Raw genomic sequence first — 8985 nt, 5'->3', positions numbered from 1 at the left:
ACCCTCACAGAGGCCCACTAGCCACCCAAACCCATTACAATATCCACATTGCATGCAACCCACGCAAAACAAATAAGCAAAACCTGGTCCCTCAGACCAGGCAACACTTCCTATCCATCCCCACCCCATTTGTGGGGTCACATACTCAGTTCAAGTGTCCTCTCTGTCGTTGTCACTTCAACTCCAGCTGGAGGACCTGCTGCTGCTGTCGCTATCGCTAACCTCTATTCTACTTGTCCATTCTTCTTCTTCGCTGCCACCACCCCCCTCTCTGTTCAGGGGATGTTGGATGATCCTGTACCACGTCTCTGTGCCAAGTGACTACGGCTGCCTCCTCTCCATCTTCCGCTACCGATTTCTGGTAGTAGGTCCAGAGTTCGCTCAGAGCCACTTTCACACAGCCCACTATCTCTATGTCTGTTTGCTGTACAACAGGAGGGTCCTGGCCTTCCACAGGGTACTCCTGATGCAGGACACAAACTGTTCGAAACGGGGCAATGGGTGTTTGGTGAGGTACCTGTACAGTGCCACTTCTCTAGTTAGCCAACTGATGCCAGTCACCACCTCACAGAGCTGCTTCACCCTTTTCCATACCTCCTTGGCACAGGTGCAAAGCCAAAGCAGGTGGTTGATTGTCTTGGTAGTCCCATGGCAGTTGGGCCACGTGCAGCTGGGTCTCACCAGCTGCCTCTCTCTATGTGTCCAGGCCATCACTGGTAGAGCTTTGTGGGCTATGAGCCAGCTCAGGTCCTTGTGATTTTTGCGCAGATCCTTGTAGTGGAATCGCTCCCACACGACCTGGCACACGTTGCCCAAGAGGAGGCCCACAGGTGACATGGTGTCCCTTTGTTTCACCATCTCCTGGATCTTCCTGTGGCTTCTCATGGTCACTGGGCCTGCGTTCTGCAGGCTGTACACATTGCAGCACTGGTTCAGGGTCTTGTACAACCACGATACACCCATGATCCGTGGTCTATGGTTGGTTGGGGTGCATACACCCCAGGGTCTCAGGATTTGCCCTGCAAAGTACCTCATGAGGCAAGCAGTTTTGGATTTTGTGTTCATCACCAGCTTGCAGATCAGGCTCATATACTTGCCTCACAGGAACAGGAGGATGTCTGGCATGCCCCTGCCCCCAGCCCTCTTGTCCTTGTACAAGGTCATCCAGGTGACCTCTTCCCATCTGGAGCCCCAGAAGATGCCCACAGCCCTCTGGATTGTGTGGGTGACACGCTTGGAAGTGGGGAAGACCAGTGCGGCATACAGAAGCACCGGTAACAACGCCGCCTTCACGAGCATGACACGCCCCCCCATGGAGAGGGAGCGCATGTGCCACAGCCTTAGTTTCTGCTTTACCTTTGCCTCTGTCTTCTCCCATGCTGTCCTGCTGCTCAGCTCAAGGTCAAAATCTATTACACAGAATTGTGACATTAATTGGATATATGGCCAGTGCTCCCAGCCTCTGAAGTACACTATAGCCCTTCAAGACTCCCCTTCACTCCAGAGACTGAGACCACTGGTTACCTAACTGAGGCTCCCAGCCAGGGACTGTGAACTCCCATGAGCTGACCAGGGTACCCAGACAAAGCAGCACATGAGCCAAGATTGCTACTTGCTGCTGCAGGGGGAGGCCAAGTTCACGGTCAGCCAGGAGCTTGAACTGCTCCACATAAAGGGTGGTAGAGCCACTGAGAATCTTACATTCCCAAGTCTCATTCAATTTACTATGAAAATAAAATGAAAGTTTTCATTTAATATCCAATTTCCATGTTAAGGAAGCCTGAGTTTTTGCCCTCCTCTTGTGATCAGGGAGGCAGTGAATACTCCTTTGAAATATTCTTCTACATAGAAGACCTATTCCTAAGAGAGGTGTTTTTTTTAAATAGCCTTAAACATTTTAAGATTTCCCAGAAGACTTTCTATTGTGATCACTTCCCCCACCTGCTCTTTTTCTAGTAGTTTATTGGAAATCTGAAGATCGTTTGTTTTACCTCTTTGGACATCTACCCAGGCAACATGCCCTTGCAGGAACATAACTTATTTCAAAACATTGCCACTGAGGATGCTTTGTCACTTTTCTCCATAGCAACTAGTGGAATATTCCTTGAGGAAAACTAGTGATATATGTGAGACTACAGCTCCTTACTACCTATGGAAAACGGGCCTGAACTTTGGTATACCAAACAGAAGTTGAAACTGAAATGTGAATTTCTGCTTGCTAGTCAAGAAGAATTGTGAGTGTGTGCGCAAAGTAACGTAAAATAAATGTGATGTTGGGCATTATAGAGAGGGTCCCTGAAACACAGCATTCCTTCCACAGTTCCTAAAGCAAATATCCTCACAACAACAGCCGGGGCTTTTTTAGCTGCTTTTAATGTCCCTATCCCTTTTCTCTAAAGGGTTAAAACACAGGTGAAGCATTCAGCACCAATCTTCACCATCTATAAAATGAGATATTTTTGTAAAAGAAAAATAAACTTGTTCTTCATCTAGCAAAGTGAAAGGATAAACTGAAAAGAGGCTTGCTAAGTGGATTTTTGTCACATTTCTGTGGATGTTTTGAAGTTCTGAAAACAATGACTACTTCTAATAAAATGGGAACTCATACTTCCAATATGAATTGGGAGACAAGAATTTTGGATGTGGCTGGGCACCAATGCAGGTGGAAGGTTGAGGCCCAACAGAAAATGAGGCCCTAATAGGCTTGTGGGCTCTTTTTAAACTAAATCTTACATTCAAAGCCAAAGGTGATTTCTGTCATTGACCACAATGATAAAACATTTGAAATGACAAGTGAAAAATGCTTCATCTCATGAGGCAGGAAACTTTCATATAGTTAAGGCCTTGTGGCAGGGATCTCAACCTTCACTGTAGTGCAGAGGGCATCTTAATGATGATAATGTCCCAGGGGCACCATCCTTCTTCTGTGCAATCGCACAGACCATCTTCTCTCCTGTGGCATGTGACCCTGCTTTAGCAACCACAGCAATTGCTTACAAATGAACAAGTAACATGAGAAATGTATTTTATGCCTTTAATTTTCTTCTGAATTTCACTAATCATGCTGTCCGCTTTGGACTGTCATTTTATCTCCCACTCCCATCTGTTCTGTTTCTCTCAGCTGGAAACAAGACAGAGAACCAATGCCAAGCAACTTCTCCCCTGTCTGAGTGCTCAGTTTGGAACCGATGGAACCTGCTTTTTCCTGAATATGCTGGAGCACTATGCTGGTACACAGTATGTACGTAGGAGTTGTTTAGCCAGGTGAACATGTTCAGACTTTTCAGCATTAAGGAAAAAATTAACTTATTGTGGTACAGACCACAAAATATAATTCACCTACCAAGTTTTGTTCTCTATAAGTTGTTATCCTCTGAAAAAAGCAGAATTAAGAGCTGGCTGGAAATGTCCACACAGAAAGATTTTACCAAAAAACACTAAAATAAAATCAAGATGTCCTGCAGGAACACAGGGCTCCTGGCAGAAATCAGGCGCATTTCCACCAGAAGTCCTCCCTGTTTTTCTGTCAGCTTACTTGCCCAAATGCTTTGCAGCCTGAGCTCCCAGGACTTCCAGAGCCCCTGTCTCCGCTGCAGCCAAAGCCCCAAAAGCTGGGGCTTAGAGGGTTTTCAGTCACCTGGCTCTTTGGCAGTGTGGGTTTCCAGGCTTGGGTTTGGAGGCAGCTGGCATGGCTTTTAGTGGCCATGGGAGTCTCAGAAACTTCTCAAAAACGTCCCCAAATTAGGCTTTTTCATTCCTATTCAGCAAGAAATTTTAGAATGTTCATTTTTGTTCTGCTTCTGAAGAGTTTCTACTTTAAATGAGAAATTTCCTGTGAAATGTAAATTCTCATTTTCAGCCAGCTCTAAAAATTAACTTACGTGGCTCCCTTTGTCACAACAATTCCATAGATGGAGTCTTTCACTTGTGCTAGATGTTTAACTAATAAAGTATCAAATTGATCTATGTATACTGTATTCTATTATTACGGGACTGGATTGCAAATCAGCTGATTTACAAGTACAGAATGTCTTAGTTATGTCAGAACTAAAGAATGGAGCCATTTGTGATGCAGAACCACTTCTTTAAATATTTCTCCTTCTCATCTTTCATTGGCTTTCTTTATTTAGGGCTAAGGCAGAATGGGAAGAATTAATCTCTGTGATGGCACTGAGGCCAGAGCAAGAATCAAACGTATGGCAATTTTGTGCCCCACTGATCTTGTGGCTGCCGAGGTTCGTTGGCCCCTGTTGCAAGGTAAGACTAGTCTGAGGGCTGATCTAACTCATACAGGCTGCAATAGCCTGTATTGCTCCATAGTCTTACTGGGGAATAGTGGGAGAATAGAAACAATGCAGCCATGACCCTCAGATCCCCTGGAAACCATTAACTGTCAGAGCTTAGGAGGCAGGACATAGTGACAGATATGACAACCATCAACAAACAGGTAACAATTTTTGACCTATCTTCTAAGAGAAAGGTGAAGATGCAAGAAGTATTAGGTTCATAAATCACAAGCCATTGTGTAAACAGACAAAATTGGAGGTCATTTGAGCACTTGAATCCCATGACTGACTGCAGATCCAATACAAATGTGATTCAGTGATGAAGCATGTCTAGAGTCCAGACATCTCTTAGCTATAGAGAGCATAAGGATTGTGTTATGGAAGCTAAATGTGAGGTCCCTTGCGCTGCCACACATGCCATTCTTTTTGTAACAGTTCAAATGTAAGGTCAATCAGCCACAGGATCTCAGGTATGGATATTCAGTAGCCTGAGCCTGATGGACTCTGTGTAGCTAAATTAAATCCAATGTCATGTGGCAATTCATTAGTACAGGCAGCTCTAGATTTAGCAACAGAATTTTTTTAATTGGTTATTTAGCTAGATAAAAATTATGGCAAAGACCCACCAATGACAAATGTGTTTGCTAATGATTATAGTAGTTAATCTGCTAATCACTTTTTGTTCCCATGGGAATCAAAGCATAGACTCTGTCAATTATGACTAAAGAGCTATGCTGAAACTGAGCCTTTTCTGATGCATTATCATTACATTAAGGAAATGCTATATGGTCTGAGAGACAGATTGCTTGCCCAACTGCCTTAATTGCTGGTTTTATAATATATTATCTAGGAGAATATATCTTTTTAATCCCATTCTCTCTCAGTTAGTTAGAAACTGGTTGTTGACAAAAGTGATGGGGGGTGTCAATATTCATGAGACTTCCAAGATATAAAGGATTCAGTTCAAGCTTTTGTTCCAAAGACCCAGATATCTAGAAAAAAGCTGAAATCTTTGCAAGCTTTAATGGAAACAAAATTATGTGATATACTGGTCTTTTCAATGCACCAAATCTTTGTTAACAGATGGTGGCAGATTTATGTGATGAAGTGGGCAGGGTTTCCGTACCATGCTTCTGGCAAACATGATTAGCATTTAACTCATATTTATATCTGTGGACACATAAATTTAGGCATTGCTGGCCTGATTTTCAGAGGCACTCTGTGCACTCACAGATATTAATTCAAGGACAGCTGTGCATGCTCCATACTTAAAAAAGACCACCCTGGCCAGGTATGTTCATAGGATGCCTTCCCTTGACCAGACAAGTGTACAACTGTCTTCCTAACCATTCATTTACCATAGCCAAAATTTGAGTAATAAATATTAACTCTTAGATGGTGTTGTTATCTATAGATCTTAAAACACTTTACAAGGAACAGTAAGCATCGGTCCAATGAACAGATAAAAAACTAAGGTCCAAGGAAACCAAGTGACAAAAAAAGGCCATGCAGATAGCTGGTCACACTCAGATGAGAACACAGACACTGAGAGTCCCTGTTCCAACCTGGTACATAAGTAAACTACATAGAGGAAATTCTGGCCCACTGTATGTCAACTAGATTAGGCCAGGATTTCACACTCAGTTTTGGCTTAAATTAAAAACTCTCCACATATTAGGCAATGTGCCTTTTCAATAAAGTGACTATATGCAGTGTGAATGCATAACATGAACACCATCTCTCATATCCTGCTTGGGTTGGAAGAATTTCCATGTTTGTTAGGTATATCTTTATTACAGTCTGGGAGCTGTAAGCAAGATAAGAACAGTCCTCTTATACCCATACAACTAAAGGCAATTTTCTCATTACTATTATACAGAGATGGACACACAAATTTAACTGTCTGGTTGCAGCATTTGGCAGTTAAGTTTTTAGAACGTGGTACTTCTAATGCTTCTCACTGAAATGCTAGCCGTGAGAATTAGCAACCCAGAACAACCACATAATGAGAGACTCTACAGGTCACAACATGTGGCAAACTTCTTACGTTTTATATAAGCAATTTCCAGCCAGTGACACACTCCCAAGTGTAGCGTTCCAAGACACATAGATCAACAATGTAAAGAACGTATTTAATTGACTGTGTTAGAGTAACTGACAGGGCACAGAACTTTGATTACTTATTAGGTTAAAAATATTTTTCACAAATGGCCAAAACACATGGGAGAGCATGTATTCCATTTTTTGATTTAGTAAAGCCTTGCCAGGCACCACAAATTAGATATGCTCAGATAGCATCCTTGACCTTAAGTGAGAGGAACCTGTTTATTCTACCCAATGAACACATGGACGTTCTGTTTATGAAATACGTCCCTGATACATAAGCTTCAGACTGAAGTAGGAAAATATCTGAAGTGCATGCTTTAAAATCTCCAGTTAAAGCCCTTCTTCATGCTCTGCTGCAGAAGGCTGAAAGGGCTCCCTCTCTTTGTTGGCTCATGGTGTTAGCAGCCATTAGAAACCTGCATGCTGTGGTCAAAGTTCTGCAGATCCATTGTGGCAGGCAGGGCTCGCTAACTTCCCAGGTGCTTTGAAGAGGTGGAAGTTCATCTTTTGAAGATGAGATGGCTCGAGGGATTACACTAGGCAGCTCAGGGAGGAAGCATACACCAAGGTTTATGTTGTGCTACTGTTTGAAATACTGATAAAGCCAGGAAGAATGTGACATTGGGTATTAACTCAGTTGCTATGCTCGGTGTGGGATATATGTGGACTCAGCCCATTCATAGTGTTGAAGGAATAAAGAAAGGCACATTCCCAGTTTCCATCATTTTCAAGGTGACATTGAAGAAAGCAGGACACTCTTTTAACAACAAGGCTACTATTAATAATTATTTCTATAACAATAGCACCTAGGAATCACATTCACAGACTAGGTCGTACTGTGCTAGACACCATAAAAGCAGTACAAAAAGTCCCACCTACAATAAGCAATGTCTTCACTACTTCACTACTAAGATGTAAAGTTAAAGCCTGAAGTATTTGCAAAACAGAGCAAGTGTAAACTGACAACTGTAGTTCTTTCATTATAGATCAAAATAAACTCAGATTTCTAATGGAAGACTTACCCTTTGGTCTCTATATACAAGAAATGCATTATGGCACATTTGATACTCATTTCAATAAGGTAGTTATTAGAGTTGGTCAAAACTTTCCCTGGGGAACTATTTTCTGAGGTGTTTATGCAATCAAAAATGTTAACAGTAAGTCAGGCTTCTCTGAAGTCTGTTAGCATACCTGCCTCTTGGGGCTGCCAGGGCACTTGGCTCACCAAGGAACTGGTCCAATTAAATATACATATCCATTCACCTTTTCTGAAATAGAATGAAAAATTGAAAAAATTAAATTAAGCTAAAACTTGCTTTTCTGAATTTTGATTCTGAATGAAGATGGAAATGTGAGTTTCCGTGGAACAGAAACTCAGATCCCTAAACATCTCTACCTTTTACTAACCATATGCACAGTTCTATTTCCAATTAATACTATGTATACCTTCATGTAAGAGCCTCATTCATACATTTATGAATAAACCTGTTCCATCCTCACCGAGCGCTGTTAAGACATTCCTATACCTTTCTCCCACAGAGTACTATTAGAGAAAGAGTATACATTAACCATATTCTTCTATTTCAGATTATTCAAATTTATACTGATAGACCCACTGAGTCATCATAATCAAACCCTTGTTTAATTGGCCAGTTAATAACAGACAAGCTTCTGCAACTACTGTCCCACATGGAAAGGCAGTCTGTACAGAAGAGTCATATTGACAACTCATACCCAGACAGTAGAGATGCACTGTACCCACTGGGTCAATTGAGTTCAGTTCTCCATGACAGTGAGGGCAGGCAGTTTATGCTAACAACATGAAAGTAGCATGTTGAAAAGTTAATGATTAGACTCTCAAAGGACTACTAAAATAAACTGACCCTTTGGCTGACCCAGTTGACCTATTTTACATTTTAAAAAAGAACTGTCAGAAACAATTAAAGTATTCCTACCATGGAGCAGGAAGATAAACTAGATGACCTTTCAAGGTCCCTTCCCTACCTGTTTTCTACTATATCCGGACCTCAAATCAGGAACTTTTACTGTCCTTCATAACATGAGAGCAAGGGAGTATAAAGCAGTAAATTTCAAGAATGATCAAGAGAACCCTTCCTCACATGAATAAACTGCATGAGCAAATTGTGGAACTCATTGCCACAAGAGATCATTGAGGCCAAGAAGCCTTAGAGAGGAATTAGACATCTTTATGGACAACAATAATATCCTAAATCAGGAGTTGGCCCGCAGGGCCACTGGATCGGGCCCACAGAAGTGTGCTGTGGCCAGTGAGTGGGTGCCAGATGGTTTTCCTGTGCTGTGCTGCAAGAGCATCAGGGTCCTAGTACCAGCCCACTAGGACTCAAGCTTAGGCCAAGTGGCCTAAGTTACAACAGTTAATGCTTAAAATTGGATTGAAACCCTATGTTTCATGTATCAGAAACTATCCCTAACTCCTGAGGATTAGTAGGAGATCCTCAGGGATAGGCCAAAGGGCAACCTGTTCCCAATGGGTGGTCTTCCCGACCTTCACTGGAGAAACAAACTGAACCTATGTGAAGGGAAAGCCTCGGATACATAGAGAAAATGTCTG

At 42.3% G+C, this 8985-nt stretch overlaps 1 long non-coding RNA gene across 1 annotated transcript; it reads right to left on the bottom strand.

Moving 5' to 3' along the window:
- Positions 1-2649: 2649 nt before the first annotated feature.
- On the bottom strand, positions 2650-7662 carry LOC109309262. Its single transcript, XR_002100863.1, has 3 exons — positions 7584-7662; positions 3344-3373; positions 2650-3227 (listed from the first exon to the last, which is right to left on the bottom strand). It is a non-coding gene; the product is annotated as an uncharacterized LOC109309262 (long non-coding RNA).
- Positions 7663-8985: the final 1323 nt, after the last annotated feature.

Source organism: Crocodylus porosus, unplaced genomic scaffold (assembly GCF_001723895.1).
Source record: "Crocodylus porosus isolate Cpor-Errol unplaced genomic scaffold, CroPor_comp1, whole genome shotgun sequence".
NCBI lineage: Eukaryota > Metazoa > Chordata > Crocodylia > Crocodylidae > Crocodylus > Crocodylus porosus.
The sequence above is the reverse complement of the archived record's forward strand: the minus strand, read 5'-3'. Positions and strand labels throughout refer to the sequence as shown.